At 41.1% G+C, this 18921-nt stretch overlaps 1 protein-coding gene across 5 annotated transcripts in view; it reads left to right on the top strand.

The window, feature by feature from the left end:
- The window catches only part of TRNT1 (tRNA nucleotidyl transferase 1), a 95945-nt gene that overhangs the window by 52995 nt on the left and 24029 nt on the right, over positions 1-18921 (top strand). The window contains exon 1 of one of the 5 annotated variants that reach the window (XM_006074588.4): positions 18765-18900. The exons of 3 other annotated variants lie outside the window; for them this stretch is intronic. The gene's annotated coding sequence lies outside the window, so the exon portion shown is untranslated. Of the gene's footprint in view, positions 1-18764; positions 18901-18921 lie in introns of those variants that run through there. One more of the 5 variants, XM_006074590.4, reaches the window with a different exon arrangement.

The following is an 18921-nucleotide window of genomic DNA, read 5'->3' as shown; positions in this document are numbered from 1 at the left end:
TAAGATCAATCAGTTTACAGTCTGTGCTGCTGTGCTTAGTTGCTCAGTTGTGTCCGACTCTTTTGCGATCCCACGAACTGCAGCTTGCCAGGCTCCTCTGTCCATGGGGATTCTCCAGGCAAAAATACTAGAGTGGGTTGCCATACCCTCCAGGGGATCTTCCTAACCCAGGTTTCCTGTATTGCAGGCAGATTCTTTACCAGCTGAGCCACCAGGGAAGCCCCTTACTGTCTATAGCTAAAATTAAAAGCATGTGTTTATTCAGCAAGGAGTCTGAGTAACTTAAGCTTTTTCATTTCTTTACTCAGTGATCAGTTTTATTTTATTAATTTATTGTTTCCAGTTTTACTGAGATATAATTGACATATAACAGTGTATAAATTGAAAGTAAACAACGCAATCATTTACTGTAAGTATATAGTGCAAAAAGATTTTGCAGGGACCAGTTCTTTGCTCTCAAAGCCAGATACAGGAAATTAACTACAGTGTAAAAAAACTAACTAAAAGTTAAACTTACTTCATTAATGTAAATCAGCGTTTCATTTTAGCCTAGAAGGAAACTCCTTTGTGCTTGAAACTGTCAATTGCTTGATATACATTGTCGTACAATAACCCATAAACTTATTTTATATGTGAGTAAACTGAGGCTTAAAGACCTTACTTAGCAGAGTTTCTTTATAATGTTTTCCAAAGCCATTTTTCCCAGGATGGCAGAGCTTTATAATTGATAGTTATCTTTAAAGAAACAGTAAAATACATACTTTACTGGGGGTAAATATTTTATTGAATGTTGGCAGGCGGGGAAGGTATGAAGGGAAGATTCCCCTTGAGAAACTTTTAATTATTTGAGGTTGTCTGAACTCCTATGGGAAAACCTGTCTCTGATTCTACTCTCTTCTAAGTGTATGTTTAAGTGCTGCATTCACGTGCCAATTTTATTTTTGTATAGAGTATTACATCTTTGTTTCTACAACTAGATGTGAGGACAGGTCTTTATTTTATCTGGCTTGGTTTTATCAGAATCCATTAGGGTAAGCAGTGTTAAGGAAAGAAGAAGAGGGGGTTGGTGTTATTACAGCAGGGAATTCCAGATGAATTCCTATGAAGAAATATAGCGTAGAATATCAGAAGGAACCTGGTTTAGATCCGTCTTGATTCTCATCCGAGGCTACTGATAAGTCAGAATTTTGAAGGTGATTATTCTCAGTCTTTAGGGCTTCCCTGATAGCTCAGTTCTTTGGAAGGAATGATGCTAAAGCTGAAACTCCAGTACTTTGGCCACCTCATGCGAAGAGTTGACTCATTGGAAAAGACCCTGATGCTGGGAGGGATTGGGGGCAGGAGGAGAAGGAGACAACAGGATGAGATGGCTGGATGGCATCACCGACTCGATGGACGTGAGTTTGAGTGAACTCCGGGAGTTGGTGATGGACAGGGAGGCCTGGCGTGCTACGATGGGGGTTGCAAAGAGTCGGACAGGACTGAGAGACTGAACTGAACTGAACTGATAGCTCTGTTAGTAAAGAATCTGCCTGCAATGCGGGAGACCTGAGTTCGATCCCTGGGTTGGAAACATCCCCTGGAGAAGGGAAGGCTACCCACTCCAGTATTCTGGCCTAGAGAATTCCATGGACTGTATAGTCCATGGGGTGGCTAAGAGTCAGACACGACTGAGTGACTTTCACTTCACATTCTCAGTCTTTACCCTTGGGCCTCTGTTCTTTTAACTATTACCAAAGTCCTATCTTTTAAAATTAATGACCCAGTATGAAATTTCAGAACAGTTAAAATTGATTTGTCTATTTACTCACCTCTTTTAAATGTAAAATAAAATTGTGTTTGTGTGTAAAATCCCCCAGCACCAGTGAAAATCGCAATTCTACATTTGCTGAGAAATATCTTTATTTGTCCTCTGGGAGATCTTAAACTTTAGTTGTTCTATTAAACTTTTATGAGAACAAAATGGGTGAATGGCTTTTTATTCAAACAGGTACTTTTTGTTGTTTAAAAGAAAGAACACATACTTGAAACAGAACGTGTTCTTTTAAACAAATTACTCAAAAACAAAAAAGTAAAAATATGAGGGACAGGTTTGGGTAAGATAATCACTACCACCCCAAAGTTGCAGAATATTAAAATTTTGTCATAATTATCTGACTTTGTCTAAATATTGCTTCAGATATCTCCCCAAGGAGGTCGAGTCTGCTATCATTATAAATTCATATCTTTATGTGAATTCTTAGTCTCCCTTCTCTGTTCTAATATAAAATGCAAATGCTCCTGGGAGCTGTGATCTGTTTAGGAAGGCTTTTGCTAAAAGGTCCTGGCAGGAGAAATAACAGAACTGTGATCTGAAGGGCGTCATGGTGCCATTTAATAGTTCTGCCTCCGTTCAACCTTGTGTTTTTACTTGAAATCAAACCACCTGCCTAAAATCCAGGAAAGGAAAAAAAAAGGGGGGGGAGGATATATTCAACATTGAGGTTCATGCCACGAACGTCACATGTTGGCCAGTCAGTTGTTTCGTGACATAACAATCCGTGGGTTTCCTGCGTCTTCCCATCCCCCAGTCACTAAAGCACGAATGTGGGGTTGCAGTAGGCTGTGATACACGGTCCCCTGAAGATGTCCGCAGATGTTCCCAGAGCCCATCAGTGCACCACCGTACACGCAGGTAAGAATAGGGTGAGGGTATTTGATAGGAAGATGATCCTGGACTATCCAGGGGGCCCAGTGTCCTCACAGGGCTTTTGTAAGGTAGCAGGAGGCAGAGAGGGGAAAGACTGTATTATGTTGGTGTGCTGTAAAGATGGAGGGAGGGCACCACTAGGAGTTGGAATTATTATTATTCCAGGTGTCTCCAGAAGGAATTTAGCCCTGTGCACCCGTTTTATACTTCCAACCTCTAGAACCATGAGATAATAAATTTACGCATCAGGCCCTTCCTGCCATTCTCCATGTTGCTGCAAGACCCATCACCTGAAAACACAAATGGGGCTATAAAAAGCCCTATGGAGAAAACCCCTAATTTCTTTGTATTACCTTTTAAAAGAAATCCAAATGTCATCCTGTCAGGTGCCCAGCCTTGTGCTGGACCTGGTCCCTGTCTGTTTCTCCAGGTTTATCAGAAGACAGTGGTGGTTTCAAGGTCAGATGTCTGGGTTTGCATTCTGCTTGTGCCACTTACCACCTGTGTGACCTTGGCCAAATTAACCTCTCTGTGCTTCAGTGTCCTCATTGGCTGTTTGTAAAGGTTGATTTATTAATACAATGCCTAACACTGTCCTAAGCACAATATAAATCATTAAATGAACTTATTATTGTGAGTATTCACAAATGTCATTGGCTCATAAAAAGAACTGTAAGTCACTCAGTCGTGCCCGACTCTTAGCGACCCCATGGACTACAGCCTACCAGGCTCCTCCATCCATGGAATTTTCCAGGCAAGAGTACTGGAGTGGGCTGCCATTGCCTTCTCCATTGGAACCAGTTGGGATTGGCCAATTCCTTTGTCAGGTGAAAATCTCTGTAGCGAGTCAGGGGACTAAATTGGCCGGTGTCGCTGTCCGTGTCGATGGTGCTGAACTCTAGGCTTGGCCAGAGAGGGTTCCTTTGCATGACAACTTCCGGTAGGGCGTGGTCAGGTTCGCTCTCCAAAAAGTGGATCCATCTGCCATCATTTCCTAGCTTCTGGTAGTTGCCAGTGATCCTTGGCATGCTTTGGCTCATAGCAGCGTCAGTCCAGTCTCTTAGCTTCATCATTATATGGCCTTCTTCCCTGTGTGTGTCTGCATGCCTCTAATCTCTTAACACCTCCCTGTTCTCTGCAGCATCCCCAGCCGGCTCACAGATACGATGAGTCATTGGCTCATCAGTTCAGTTCAATTCAGTCGCTCAGTCGTGTCCGACTCTTGGCGACCCCATGAATTGCAGCACGCCAGGCCTCCCTGTCCATCACCAACTCCCAGAGTTCACCCAGACTCACGTCCATCGAGTCAGTGATGCCATCCAGCCATCTCATCCCCTGCTCGTCCCCTTCTCCTCCTGCACCCAATCCCTCCCAGCATCAGAGTCTTTTCCAATGAGTCAACTCTTTACATGAGGTGGCCGAAGTACTGGAGTTTCAGCTTTAGCATCATTCCTTCCAAAGAAATCCCAGGGCTGATCTTCAGAATGGACTGGTTGGATCTCCTTGCAGTCCAAGGGACTGTCAAGAGTCTTCTCCAACACCACAGTTCAAAAGCATCAATTCTTCGGTGCTCAGCCTTCTTCACAGTCCAACTCTCACATCCATACATGACCACAGGAAAAACCATAGCATTGACTAGACGAACCTTTGTTGGCAAAGTAATGTCTCTGCTTTTGAATATGCTGTCTAGGTTGGTCATAACTTTTCTTCCAAGGAGTAAGCGTCTCTTAATTTCATGGCTGCACTCACCATCTGCAGTGATTTTGGAGCCCCAAAAAGCAAAGTCTGACACTATTTCCACTGTTTCCCCATCTATTTCCCATGAAGTGATGGGACCGGATGCCATGATCTTCGTTTTCTGAATGTTGAGCTTTAAGCCAACTTTTTCACTCTCCTCTTTCACTTTCATCAAGAGGCTTTTGAGTTCCTCTTCACTTTCTGCCCTAAGGGTGGTGTCATCTGCATTTCTGAGGTTATTGATATTTATCCCGGCAATCTTGATTCCAGCTTGTGTTTCTTCCAGCCCAGAGTTTCTCATGATGTACACTGCATAAAAGTTAAATAAGCAGGGTGACAATATACAGCCTTGACGTACTGCTTTTCCTATTTGGAACCAGTCTGTTGTTCCATGTCCAGTTCTAACTGTTGCTTCCTGACCTGCATACACATTTCTCAAGAGGCAGGTCAGGTGGTCTGGTATTCCCATCTCTTTCAGAATTTTCCACAGTTTGTTGTGATCCACACAGTCAAAGGCTTTGGCATAGCCAATAAAGCAGAAATAGATGTTTTTCTGGAACTCTCTTGCTTTTTCCATTATCCAGCAGATGTTGGCAATTTGATCTCTGGTTCCTCTGCCTTTTCTAAAACCAGCTTGAACATCATGAAGTTCACGGTTCACATATTGCTGAAGCCTGGCTTGGAGAATTTTGAGCATTACTTTACTAGCGTGATAGAAGACACTAAACAAACATTTGGTTGGATGGATGGATGAATGAATGAAAGAAAATAGTATTACGTTCATGACTGCTCTTTGTTGTTGTTCAGTTGCTCAGTTGTGTCCAAATCTGCCACCCCATGGACTGCAGCATGTCAGGCTTCCCTTTCCTTCACCATCTCCTGGAGCTTGCTCAAACTTATGTCCATTGAGTTGATGATGCCATCCAAGCATCTGTTCCTCTGTCATCCTCTTCTGCTCCTGCCTTCAATCTTTCCCACCATCAGGATCTTCTCCAGTGAGTCGGCCCTTGGCATCAGGTGGCCAAACTGTTGGAGGTTCAACTTCAGTGTCACTCCTTCCAATGAATATTCAGGACTGGGTTCCTTTAGGATGGACTGGTTGGATCTCCTTGCTGTCCAAGGGATTCTCAAGAGTCTTCTCCAACACTGCAGTTCAAAAGCATCAATTCTTCAGCACTCAGCTTGCTTTATAGTCCAACTCTTCAAATCCATATATGACTACTGGAAAAACTATCTTTGACCTTTGTCAGCAAAGTAATGTCTCTGCTTTTTAATACACTGTCTAGGTTTGTCATAGCTTTTCTTCCAAGGAGCAGGTGCTTTTAATTTCATTGCTGCAGTCACCATCTGCAGTGATTTTAGAACCCAAGAAAATTAAGTCTGGCACTGTTGCCATTGTTTCCCCATCTATTTGCCGTGAAGTGATGGAACCAGATGCCATGATCTTTGTTTTTGACTGTTGAGTTTTAAACCAGCTTTTTCAGTCTCCTCTTTCATCTTCCAAGAGACTCTTTAGTTCCTCTTCACTTTCTGCCATAAGGATGGTGTCATCTGCATATCTGAGGTTATTGATATTTCTCCCTGCAATCTTGATTGCAGCTTGAGCTTCATCCAGTCCAGCATTTTTCATGATGTACTCTGCATATAAGTTAAATAAGCAGAGTGACAATATACAGCCTTGACATACTCCTTTCCCAACAAATTATTTTGTTTTTTCTATGATCCAGTGGATGTTGGCAATTTGATCTCTGCCTTTTTGAAATCCAGCACGAACATCTGGGAGTTCTTGGTTCACATACTGCTGAAGCCTAGCTTGGAAACTCTTGAGCATTACTTGGCTAGCATGTGAGATGAGTGCAATTGTGCGGTAGTTTGAGCATTCTTTGACATTGCCTTTCTTTGGGATTGGAATGAGTACTGACCTTTTCCAGTCCTGTGGCCACTGCTGAGTTTTCCAAATTTGCTGAGTGCCGCACTTTAACAACATCATCTTTCAGGATTTGAAATAACTCAGTTGGAATTCCATCACGTGCTATACATACGCAATTGCTTCTTTCTCTACTTTGCAGAAATGAATCTCTAGTTTCAGAAGAACACAACATAACGTAGATGAGTGAAGAGACAGCTACACACTTGGGAGCCAAATTTTGGCACTGAAATATATAAACTGGATCAAAGATGTGATTTCTTGTGAAGAAAGATGAAAGCTGTCCACTTTTGAGGGAATCTTTAACAACACTAAACTTATAGTCTAACCAGCATTAGTGAGTTTTCAGACAAGAATTGCTAACTGTTAAGACCTAATGTTGGTTCATATGATAATTACTGATACATATTTGTTCTTATCTCATATTCTTAACATTTGTTTTTAATAATATGTTGCCTACTCATGAATGTGGTGCTTTTAGAAATATGATAGAAACCTGCCCTTTTCTAACAATACTCTCTGTTCATAATATTTGCTTTCGGTTATATTGCGGTTTCTCTGGCGGCTCAGTAGTAAAGAATCCATTGCAGTACAGGCAGTATGGGAGATGTGAGTTTGATCCCTGGGTCGGGAGGATCCCCTTGGAGAAGGAAATGGCAACCCATTCCAGTATTCTTGCTTGTAAAATCTTACGCAGAGAGGAGCCTGGCAGGCTGCAGTCCCTAGGGTCGCAAAGAGTAGGACACGACTGAGCACACACAAACACAACTGCGCGATATACTACACAAAGAGAAAATTTCCTATGGGATTGCAGTATGGTAAATGTCAGTTCCTTGGCAGCTGAAGTTTGACGTCTCTTAGGACCAGCTTATATTATGAGATAGTAGTAAACATACTGTGTGGAAGAGGAAGGAATTCTGTAGGGCTGTGGTCATTTTCACTGTACTGAGGAGGGGCATTTTATGTATAAAGTTCTTCCCCTTCTAGTTTTAGCCTCAAAGTTCTTTCTTCTACCTTTACATGTAAATGCTTTAATAATTGAATTCGTTTGACTAAGCATTACTTGAGAGTCTTTTAAAGTATATACTTAAAAAACTTTATGGTCTAGCTGTTTTTTGCTAATTTGTAGGAAGAGAATATTTTGGTTGAGTTTATTAAGGTATAACTGGACATACAGTTTACCCTTTTTAGTGTACTGTTCTGAGTTTTGACAAAGACATAATCATGCGATTGCCATCATTATCAAGACACAGAACCATTCTGTAACCTGCCCTCCCAGATTCTCGCCTGCTCCTTTGTAGTAACCCCCTCCCTCCATCTCCAGTCAACAGCTGACCTGTTTTCTGTCTCAATAGTTTTCTATCCTGTTTTAGTTTTTCTGTTTATTTTTTTTTAATTGGAGTATAGTTGAGTTACAGTGTTATTTTCATTTTTACTGTGCAGTGAAGTGAATCAGTTATACATATACATATATTCACTCTTTTTAAGATTCTGTTCCTAATAGATTGTTAAAGAGTATTCAGTAGAGTTCCCCATGCTATACAGTAGGTTTCTATTAGTTATCTGTTTTAAATACAATAGTGTATATATGTTCATCCCAATTTCCCAGTTTATCCCAGCCCCTTTTTCCCTTGGTAACCTTAAGTTTGTTATCTACATCTGTGACTCAATTTCTGCTTTGTAAATAGGTTCATTTGTACCATTTTTGTTTTACATTTCTTGTATAAGTGATATCATATTTGTCTCTCTGTGTCTGACTTTACTCAGTATGACAATCTCTAGGTCCATCTATGTGCTGCATATAGCATTATTTCATTCCTTTTTATGGATGAATAATATTCTATTGTATATACATGTACCACATCTTCATTATCCATTCCTCCATCAGTGGACATTTAGATTGCTTCCATGTCTTGGCTATTATAAATAGTGCCGCAGTGAATATTGGGGTGCATATATCCTTTTGAACTGTGGTTTTCTCTGGACTTATACCCAGGAGTGGGATTACTGGATCAAACGGTAATTCTGTTTTTTGTTATTTAAGGAACCTCTAACGGCACCCCACTCCAGTGTTTTTGCCTGGAAAATCCCATGGACGGAGGAACCTGGTAGGCTGCAGTCCATGGGGTCGCTGGAGTCGGACATGACTGAGCAACTTCACTTTCACTTTTCACTTTCATGCATTGGAGAAGGAAATGGCACCCCACTCCAGTGTTCTTGCCTGGAGAATTCCAGGGATGGGAAGCTTGATGGGCTGCCGTCTATGGGGTTGTACAGAGTCGGACACGACTGAAGAGACTTAGCAGCAGCAGTAATTAGTGAAACTGAGCTCCCTTTCTTGTGCCTCTTGGCTGTCTGTCTGTAGATCTTTTTTGGAGAAAGATCTATTAAGATCTTCCACCCATTTGATTTGATTTTTTTTGTTGTTGTTCTTTGATCTTGAGCTGTGTGAATTGTTTGTATATTTTGTAGACTAGTCCCTTGTCTGTTTCATTTGCAAATATTTTCTCTCATTCTGTGGGGGTTTTGTTGTTGTTGTTGTTGTTGTTTGTGGGTTGTTTTTTTTTATGGTTTCCTTTGCTGTGCAAAAGCTTTTGAGTTTAATTAGGTCTCATTTGTTTACTTTTGTTTTTATTTTCATTACTCTAGGAGGTGGATCAAAAAAGATATTGCTGCTGTTTATGTCAAGGAGTGTTTTTCCTATGTTTTCCTCTAAGTTTTATAGTATCTGGTCTTATGTTTAGGTCTTTAATGCATTTAGAGTTTATTTTTGAGTAGTGGTGTTAGGGAGTGTTCTAATCTCATTAATTTACATGTAGCTGTTCAGTGTTCCTAGCACCAGTTATTAAATAGATTATCTTTTCTCCATTGTATATCATTGCCTTCTTTGTCATAGATTAGGTCACTATACATATGTGGATTTATCTCTTGACTTTATATCCTTTCTCCACTGATCTGTATTCCTGCTTTTGTGTCAGTACCATACTGTTTTGTAGTATAGTCTGAAGTCATAGAGCCTGATTCCTCCAGTTCTGTTTTTATTTTTCAAGATGGTCTTGGCTATTTGGAGTCTTTTGTGTCTGTCACTATACTTTTGCTTCCTCCAGGGAGTCCCATAAGTAGAACCATTCTGTATATAGCCTCCTGAGTCTGGCTTTCTTGACTGGAGGTTTTGACATATTGTTTGGATCAGCAGTTAATTCTTTTATATTGCTGAGTAATATTTCTTTGTATGGACAGACCACAGTTTACGAATCCATTTATTTTTTAAGTAAAGTTGACTTATTTCCAGACTTGAAGGATTATCAGTAAAGCTACTGTAACAATCCACATACATTTTTTTTTTTAAGCATGAACATAAGTTTTTTCTTCTCTCGAGTAAATATCTAGGACTAGGATTTCTGGGTTGTATGGTGGATATATACAGATCTTGATCAGAACCCAGCAAGTTGTGTTCCAGAGTGGCTGCCCCAGTTTGTGTTTTCAGCAGCAGTGTGTGAGAGTTCAGCTGGTCTGCATGCTCACCTGCACTCGATATTACTGTTTTTGCTTTTTTAATTAAAATGTTCCCTAGGAATGTAATGACATCTCACTGTGGTTTTGCTTTGCATTTTCCTAATGTCTGTTCATGTTCAATTCGTTTACATATGCTTGGTTGCCAGCCATATAGCTTCTATCGTTCTATTTATTTCTGCATTATACTGTGTGTGTTTGCATATACTTTAGCTACTATTATATTTGAATTTATTGTTTATTATATAAATTAAAATCTACAACTATGTGCTTCTGTATAAAAATGCAAATAATTGTTATATATTAACCTAGAATCCTAAGACCTTGTCAGATTCACTTACTGGTTCTAATGGTTTCGTCAGTTCCTAAGATATCTGTGTGAACTACTATGTGATCGGAACAGTTTTGCTTCCTTCTCAAATACTACAACTGTTTAATGTTTTAAATTAATTTGTATTGGAGTATAGTTGCTTTATAATGTTGTGTTAGTTTCTGCTGTATAGCGAAGTGAATCAGTTGTATGTATACATATATCCCCTCTTTTTTTAATTTCCTTTCAGTTTAAGTCACTACAGAGCATTGAGTAGAGTTCCCTGAGCTAAACAAAAGGTTCTCATTCGTTATCTATTTTATACATAGTATCAGTACTGTATATTTGTCAATCCCAGTCTTCCCCTTCATCCCAAATCCTCCCGGCTTGGTGTCCATACATTTGTTCTCTATGTCCTTGTCTCCCTCCCTCTGCTTTGCAAATAAGATTATCTATACTGTTACCCCAGATTCCACATATTTGCATTACTATATGATATTTGTTTTCTTCTTTCTGACTTATTTCACTCTGTATGACAGTCTCCAGGTTCATTCAGATCTCTACAAACGACCCAGTTTTATTCCTTTTTATGACTGAGGAATATTCCATAGTGGTCTTTCCTGGTGGTTCAGTGGTAAAGAATCTGCCTGCCAGTGCAGGAGGCATAGGTTTGATCCCTGGCTCAGGAAGATCCTCTGAAGAAGGAAATGGCAACCCACTCCAGTATTCTTGCCTGGGAAATCCCATGGACAGAGGAGCATGGTGGGCTACGGTCCATGGGATCTGAAAAGAATCAGACACAACTTAGTGACTAAACAACAATAATATTCCATTGGACATATGTACTGCATCTTTTTGAGCAAACTCTAGGAGATAGTGAAGGATTGGGAAGCCTAGTGTGCTGCAGTTCATGGGGCTGCGTGGACTGTCAACAGCAAGAGTCAGACACAACTTAGTGACTGAACACCAGCAACCACCACATCTTTATTTATTCCTCTGGCTATTCGTGGGACACTAAGGTTGCGTCCATGCCCTGGCTGTTGTTAATAGTGCTCCATGAACATTGGGCTTCATGTGTCTTTTGGAATTATGGTTTTCTCTCAGAGTATGTCCAGTAGTGAAATTGCTAGGTCATATCATAGTTCTATTTTTAGTGTTTCAAGAGACTTCTATACTGTTCTCCATCAGTTCAGTTCAGGCGCTCAGTCATGTCTGACTCTGCGACCCCATGGACTGCATCACACCAGGCCTCCCTGCCCATCACCAAATCCCAGAGTTTACTCAAACTCTTGTCCATTGAGTCGGTGATGCCATCCAACCATCTCATCCTCTGCTTTCCCCTTCTCCTCCTGCCTTCAATCTTTCCCAGCATCAGGGTCTTTCCAAATGAGTCAGTTCTTCGCATCAGGTGGCCAAAACATTGGAGTTTCAGCTTCAGCATCAGTCCTTCCAATGAATATTCAGGACGGATTTCCTTTAGGATGGACTGGTTGGATCTCCTTGCAGTCCAAGGGACTCTCAAGAATCTTCTCTGTTCGCCATAGTCGTTATATCAGTTTGCATTTCCACTGTCAGTGCAAGAGGGTTCCCTTTTCTCCACACCCTCTCCAGTATTTATTGTTTGTAGATTTCTAAATAATGACAATTCTGATTTGTGTAAGGTGGTACCTCACTGTAGTTTTGATTTGCATTTCTCTAGTAATTAGTGATGTAGAACATCTTTTCTTATGTTTTTTGGCCATCTGCATGTCTTCATTTGAGAAATGTCTACTTATGTCTTCCACCTATTTTTTTGATTGAGTTGTCTACATAGAGCTGCATTCACTGTTTGTATATTTTGGAGATTAATCCTTTGTCAGTTGCTTCATTTGCACGTATTTCTCTCATTCTGAGGGTTGCTGTTTCATCTTTTTTATAGCTTCCTTTGCTCTGCAAAAGCTTTTAAGTTTCATTAGGTCCTATCTGTTTATTTTTGTTTTTATTTTCATTACTCTAGAAGGTGGCTCAAAAAAGAATCTTGCTGTGACTTATAGAATGTTGTGTCTATGATTTCCTCTTAAGAGTTTATGATTTCCTCTTAAGAGTTTCATAGTGTCTGGCCTTGTGTTCAAGTCTTTAATCCACTTTGAGTTTACTTTTGTGTACAGTGTGAGGGAGTATTCTAATTTCATTTGTTTACCATGTAGCTGTCCATTTTTCCCAGTACCACTTATTGAAGAGACTGTCTTTTCCCCATTGTATATTCTTGCCTCCTTTGTCATAGATTAGGTGACCATATGTGTATGGGTGTATCTCTGGGCTTTCTATCATATCTTTTACTTCTTTTCCTTGCCTATGTTAAGAGTTTGAACTGTGGTAAAATTTTGAAAAGAAATACTGAGAATGGGCATTCTTTTTGCTGATGTTAGCAGCAAAGTGGCCAATATTTTATCATTAAGTATGATATTACCTGTATATTTTTCATAGATGCTCTTTGCCAGATTGTAGAAGTTGGCCTACTAATTTTCAGAGTTTTTAATCATGAATATATGTTGAATTTCTAGTGCTTTTGATGCTGAAAATCCAGCCTCTGTGCCCCAGTGCTGAATGGGATGTTGAAGACAAGAGTTTGGGGTGAAGGAGAAAAGAATAGCTTCATTGCTTTGCCAGGCAAAGGGGGACACAGCAGTGTCATGACTTCAAAACCAAATGTCTCAACCCAGAAGGATTTTGTGAGGAGTTTTATGTAGCAAAGGTGAAGATGCTGATAAGGATCTGGGTGTGTGCAGGGCCAGCACTCCTTCAATCTGGGCCTCAGCTGATCTTTTTTTTTTTTTTTTTTTTTTTTAATAAATATAATCGCTTTACAGTATTGTGTTAGTTTCTGCCCTTCAATGAAGTGAATCAGTCATATGCATGTATATCCCCTTTGTCAGGCTTCCTTGGTAGCTCAGCTGGTAAAGGATCCACCTGCAATGCAGGAGACCCCAGTTCTAGTCTTGGGTTGGGACGCTCCCCTGGAGAAGGGATAGGCTACCTACTCCAGAATTCTTGGACTTCCCTGGTGGCTCAGATGGTAAAGAATCCACCTGCAATGTGGGAGACCTGGGTTCTATCCCTGGGTTGGGAAGATCCCCTAGAGGAGGGCATGGCAACCTAGTCCAGTATTCTTTCCTGGAGAATCCCCATGGACAGAGGGGCCTGGCGGGTTTTAGTACATGGGGTTGCAAAGAGTTGAACATGACTGAGCGACTAAACACAGCACAGCATCCCCTCTCTCCTGGAGCTCCCACCCACTACCATCCCACCTCTAGGTCTTCACAGAACGTGACATTGAGGTCCCTCTGCTATACTACAGCTTCCCACTAGCTACCTATTTTACACATGTAGTGTATATTGGTCAATCCCAATCTCCCCCCAATTTGTCACCCCCACCCCATGTCTGTAGGTCCATTTTTAAAGTCTGTGTCTCTATTCCTGCCTTAGAAATAGGTTCATCTATACAATTTTTCTGATTCCACATATATGCATTAATATACAGTATTTGTTTTTCTCCTTCTGACTTTACTTCACTCTGTGTGACAGACTCCAGGTCCACCCATGTTTCTACGAATGACCCTGTTTCGTTCCTTCTAGTGGCTGAGTAGTATTCCATTGTGTGTATGTATCTTCCTTGCCTATTCGTCTGCTGTTAGACATTTAGGTTGTTTCCACATCCTGGCTTTTGTGCACAGTGTGCCAGGGAGCATTGGGGTGCATGTGTCCTGGGTATATGTCAGTGGGGGATTGGTGGGTCATATGGTTTAATTTTTTAAGGAGCCTTCATACTGTTCACCACAGTAGCTGTATCAATTTACAGTTTCACCAACAGTGCAAGAGGGTTCCTCCATACCCTCTCCAGCATGTATTATTTATAGATTTTTTGAAATTACTATCTTTTAAAAATATTTATTTGTATTTTGACTGTGCTGCATCCTCTCTGCTTTCGGCAGGCTTTCTCCAGTTGTGGCAGTGCGGGCACTCTTGGTTGCAGCGTGCACGCTTCTTACTGTGGTGGCTTCTCTTGGTGCAGAGCATGGGGTCAAGGCACTTGGGCTTCAGTAGTTGTGACTCACAGGCACTAGAGCTCAGGCTCAGTAGTTGTGTGAATAGGCTTAGTTGCTCCAAGGCACATGGAATCTTCCCAGAACAAAGATTGAACCCATGTCCCGTGCATTGTGAGTTGGAGTCTTAACCACTGTACTACCAAGGAAGTCCTGTCTATAGATTTTTTACTGATGGCCACTCTGATTGGTGCGAGGTGATACCTCATTATAGTTTTGATTTTCATTTCTCTAATGATGTTGAGCATCTTTTCATGTGCCTTTTGGCCATCTGTACATCTTCTTTGGAGAGGTGTCTACTTAGGTGTCCCAACCATTTTTTGATTGGGTTGTTTGTTTTTTAATATTGAGCTGCATGAGCCGTTTATATACTTTGGAGATTATTCCTTTGCCTGGTGCTTTGTTTGCAAATACTTTTTCCCATTCTGAGGGTTGTCTTCTTATTTACAATTTCCTTTGCTTCAGCTTTTAGGTTTAATTAGGTCCCATTTTTATTTTCAGTGCTCTAGTTGGTGGATCAAAAAAGCTGTTGTGATTTAGATCAAAGCGTGTTGTCTCTATATTTTTCTCTAAGTTTTATAGTGCTTTACATTTATGTCTTTAATCCATTTTGAATTTATTTTTGTGAGTTTTGCCACCAGAACACACTGGTCGTAACAAACACCCTCTTCCAACAACACAAGAGACAACACTGCAGTATCTGATGGACATCACCAGATAGTCAATACCAAAGTCAGATTGATTATATTCTTTGCAGCCAAAGTTGGAGAAGCTCTATACAGTCAGAAAAAAAAGACCTGGAGCCAACTGTGACTTAGATCATGATCTCCTTACTAAAAGATTCAGGCTTAAATTGAAGAAAGTAGGGAAAACCACTAGAGCATTCAGGTATGATCTACATCAAATCCCTTATGATTATACATCAGAAGGAAAGTCCAATGCTGTAAAGAACAGTATTGCACAGGAACCTGAAATGTTAGGTCCATGAATCAAGGTAAATTGGATGTTGTCAAACAGGAGATGGCAAGAGTGAACGTCAACATTCTAGGAATCAGTGAACTATAATGGACCGGAACGGGCAAATTTAATTCAGATGACCACTATATCTACTACTGTGGGCAGGAATCCCTTAGAAGAAATGGAGTAGCCTTCATAGTCAACAGAAGAGTTCAAAATGCGGTACTTGGATACAATCTCAAAAACGACAGACTGATCTCCGTTCGTTTCCAAGGCAAACCATCCAGTATCACAGTAATCCAAGTCTATGACCCAACCACTAATGCTGAAGAAGCTGAAGTTGAACGGGTCTATGAAGACCTACAAGACCTTCTAGAACTAACACCAAAAAAGATGGCCTTTTCATCATAGGGGACTGGAATGCAAAAGTAGGAAGTCAAGAGATACCTGGAGTAACTGGCAAGTTTGGGCTTGGAGTACAAGATGAAGCAGGGCAAAGGCATCACAGAGTTTTGCCAAGAGAATGCCCTGGTCATAGGAAACACCCTCTTCGAACAACATAAGAGATGAGTCTACACATGGACGTCACCAGTTGGTCAATACAAAAATCATATAGATTATATTCTTTGAAGCCAAAGATAGAGAAGCTCTATACAGTCAGCAAAAACAAGACTGGGAGCTGACTGTGGCTCAGATCATGAATTCCTTATTGCAAAATTCAGACTTAAATTCAAGAAGGTAGGGAAAACCACTAGACCATTCAGGTATGACCTAAATCAAATCCCTTATGATTATACAATGGAAGTGACAAATAGATTCAGGGGATTAGATCTGATAGACAGAGTGCCTGAAGAACTATCGACAGAGGTTCCTGACATTGTACAGGATGTGGTGATCAAAACCATTCCCAAGAAAAAAGAAATGCAAAAAGGCAAAGTGGTTGAAGAGGCCTTACAGATAGCTGAGAAAAGAAGAGAAGCAAAAAGCAAAGGAGAAAAGGAAAGATCCATCCATCTGAATGCAGAGTTCCAAAGAATAGCAAGGAGAGATAAAGCCTTTCTAAGTGATCAATGCAAAGAAATAGAGGAAAACAAGAGAATGAGAAAGACTAGAGATCAAGATTGCTGGGAGAAATATCAAGCTCAAATATGCAAATGATAACACACTATTGGCAGAAAGCAAAGAGGAACTAAAGAGTCTCTTGGTGAGAGTGAATGAGGGGAGTGAAAAAGCTGGCTTAAAACTCAGCCTTCCAAAAACAATGATTACAGCATCCAGTCCCATCCCTTCATGGGAAATAAATGGGGGGAAAGTGGAAACAGAGACGTTTTATTTTCCTGGGCTCCAAAATCTCTGCAGACAGTGACTGCAGCCATGAAATTTAAAGATGCTTACTCCTTGGAAGGAAAGCTATGACAAACCTAGACAGCATATTAAAAAGCAGAGACATCACTTTGCCAACAAAGGTCCTTATAGTCAAAGCTATGGTTTTTCCAGTAGTCATGTACAGATGTGAGAGTTGGACCATACAGAAGGCTGAGGGTCAAAGAATTGATGATTTTGAATTGTGTGCTGGGGAAGACTCTTGAGAATCCCTTGAATATCAGGGATATCAAACCAGTCAATCCTAAAGGAAGTCAGCCCTGAATATTCATTGGAAGGACTGGTACTGAAGCTGAAGCTCCAATATTTTGGCCACCTGTTGTGAAGAGCTGACTCATTGGAAAAGGCCCTAATACTGGGAAAGATTGAAGGCAGGAGAAGAAGGGAGCAACAGGATTAGATGGTTGGATTGCATCACCAACTCAATGGACATGAGTTTGAGCAAACTCTGGGAGATAGTGAAGGACAGGGAAACCTGGTTTGCTGCAGTTTATGGGGTCATGAAGAGTTGGATACAACTAAGAGACTGAACAACAGCATAGTGTTAGATATTGTTCTTATTTCATTCTTTTATATGTCACTGTCCAGCTTTTCCAGCACCTCTTATTGAAGTCTTTCTTGTCTCTATTGCATATCCTTTCCTCCTTTGTCATATGTGAATTGCCCATAGATGGGTGGGTTTATCTGTAGGCTTTCTATCCCGTACCATTGGTCTATATTTCTGGTTTTATGGTAGTACCATACTTTCTTGATTACTGTGGCTTTGTAGTATATTTTGAAGTTGGGAGCCTGATTCCTCCAGCTCTGTTTTTCTTTCTCAAGATTGCACTGGCTGTTTAGGATTCACATGTTCTCCTGAAGAGCTTCTCTGGTCCTTTAGTCTACAATAAGGAATGTTAACATCTTTAATTTGTTGGGGGTTTTATTTCTGTAAAAGAGCACAAAGATACTGTTATTTGTATCCCTTGACTTGGAACCAGGACCCTGTCCGAGGCTACACTACTGTGTCTTGCCTGCTCCTCACTTTCCTCTGCATCCCCTCCCTTACCTGACTGACGACTGTTTGAAAGGTTTCTGTGTCCAGGAGCCCCACAGGGTCCAGCTCTGTTTCACTTATTGTGCAACTAGATAGATCATAGTTTTTCTTTATCAGCCTGTAATATGATAAGTAACACTGATTGTTTTTTAAATGTTGAATCCACCTTGCATTACTGAATAAACCCAACATTATCCAACTTGGATTCAATTTGCTAATACTACATTAGAGATACTTGCTTTCGTGTTCATATGGATATTAATCTGTAAATTATTTTTTGGTAGTATCTATTTGAAGTTTGTTATCAGTGTATGCTGGCCTCAGATGAAAGGAAGACCTTTCCCTCTATTTGCTGAGCAAAAACTGTGCATTTGGTGTCATTTCTTTCTTAAGTGGTTGATAAATTTGACCACTGAAACCATCTGTGTCTGGAATTATCTTTGTAAGAAGTTTGTTGAACTAAACTCCATTTCTTTAATAGCAAAGGGCTATTCAGATGTTAAAGTGTCATCCAAGGTCAATTTTGGTAAGTTGTATTTTTCAAAGGATTTGTCTATTTCAACTACAATATCAAATTGTTTGCCACACCAATTAGGGTATAGAATAGTAACGTGAGTCAAGTGCCAACCAGGGAGCAGGCAAGAATAACAAGTAAACAGTTACTGAGCCCTTCCCCTTTACTAGGGGATAACATGACATTTAAGCCTGGCAATTCCCTGGGATAGGTTCTATTGATAGTCTCATTTTACAAAGGAAGTCGGTGTCACTTGTCCAGGGTCACACAGGTATGCAGTACAGATGGGTGTCTAACAACCCCAGGGCCAGAGAAAGGTGCTGCTGCTGCTGCTGCTGCTGCTGCTGCTGCTAAGTCGCTTCAGTCGTGTCCGACTCTGTGCGACCCCATGGACTGCAGCCTACCAGGCTTCTCCGTCCGTGGGATTCTCCAGGCAAGAACACTGGAGTGGGCTGCCATTTCCTCTCCAAGAGAAAGGTGCGGTGAGGTATAATGAAAATAAATGTACAGCCACTGGTCCCCAGGGTCCCCCCAGGAGCAAAGCCTGGCTGCCAGGACTGGGAAGAACTGAGGAACCTTGCTGAAGGTAGGGTACGCTGCCCGCTGCGAAGTTGGAGAGACCGGGAGAGCCTGGTAAAGTACCGCCCACTCCCTTCCGTGACTTCCCATTTGCGGTCAACCGGCGCGCGTTGGTGACGTCACGGCGCCTGCTGCCCGGAAGTGCACGCGACGGCGCCGGAGCCCTGGGGACGGTGAGAAGGCGTGCGGGGGAC

The sequence above is a fragment of the Bubalus bubalis genome, chromosome 21 (genome assembly GCF_019923935.1).
Source record: "Bubalus bubalis isolate 160015118507 breed Murrah chromosome 21, NDDB_SH_1, whole genome shotgun sequence".
NCBI lineage: Eukaryota > Metazoa > Chordata > Mammalia > Artiodactyla > Bovidae > Bubalus > Bubalus bubalis.
The sequence above is the reverse complement of the archived record's forward strand: the minus strand, read 5'-3'. Positions and strand labels throughout refer to the sequence as shown.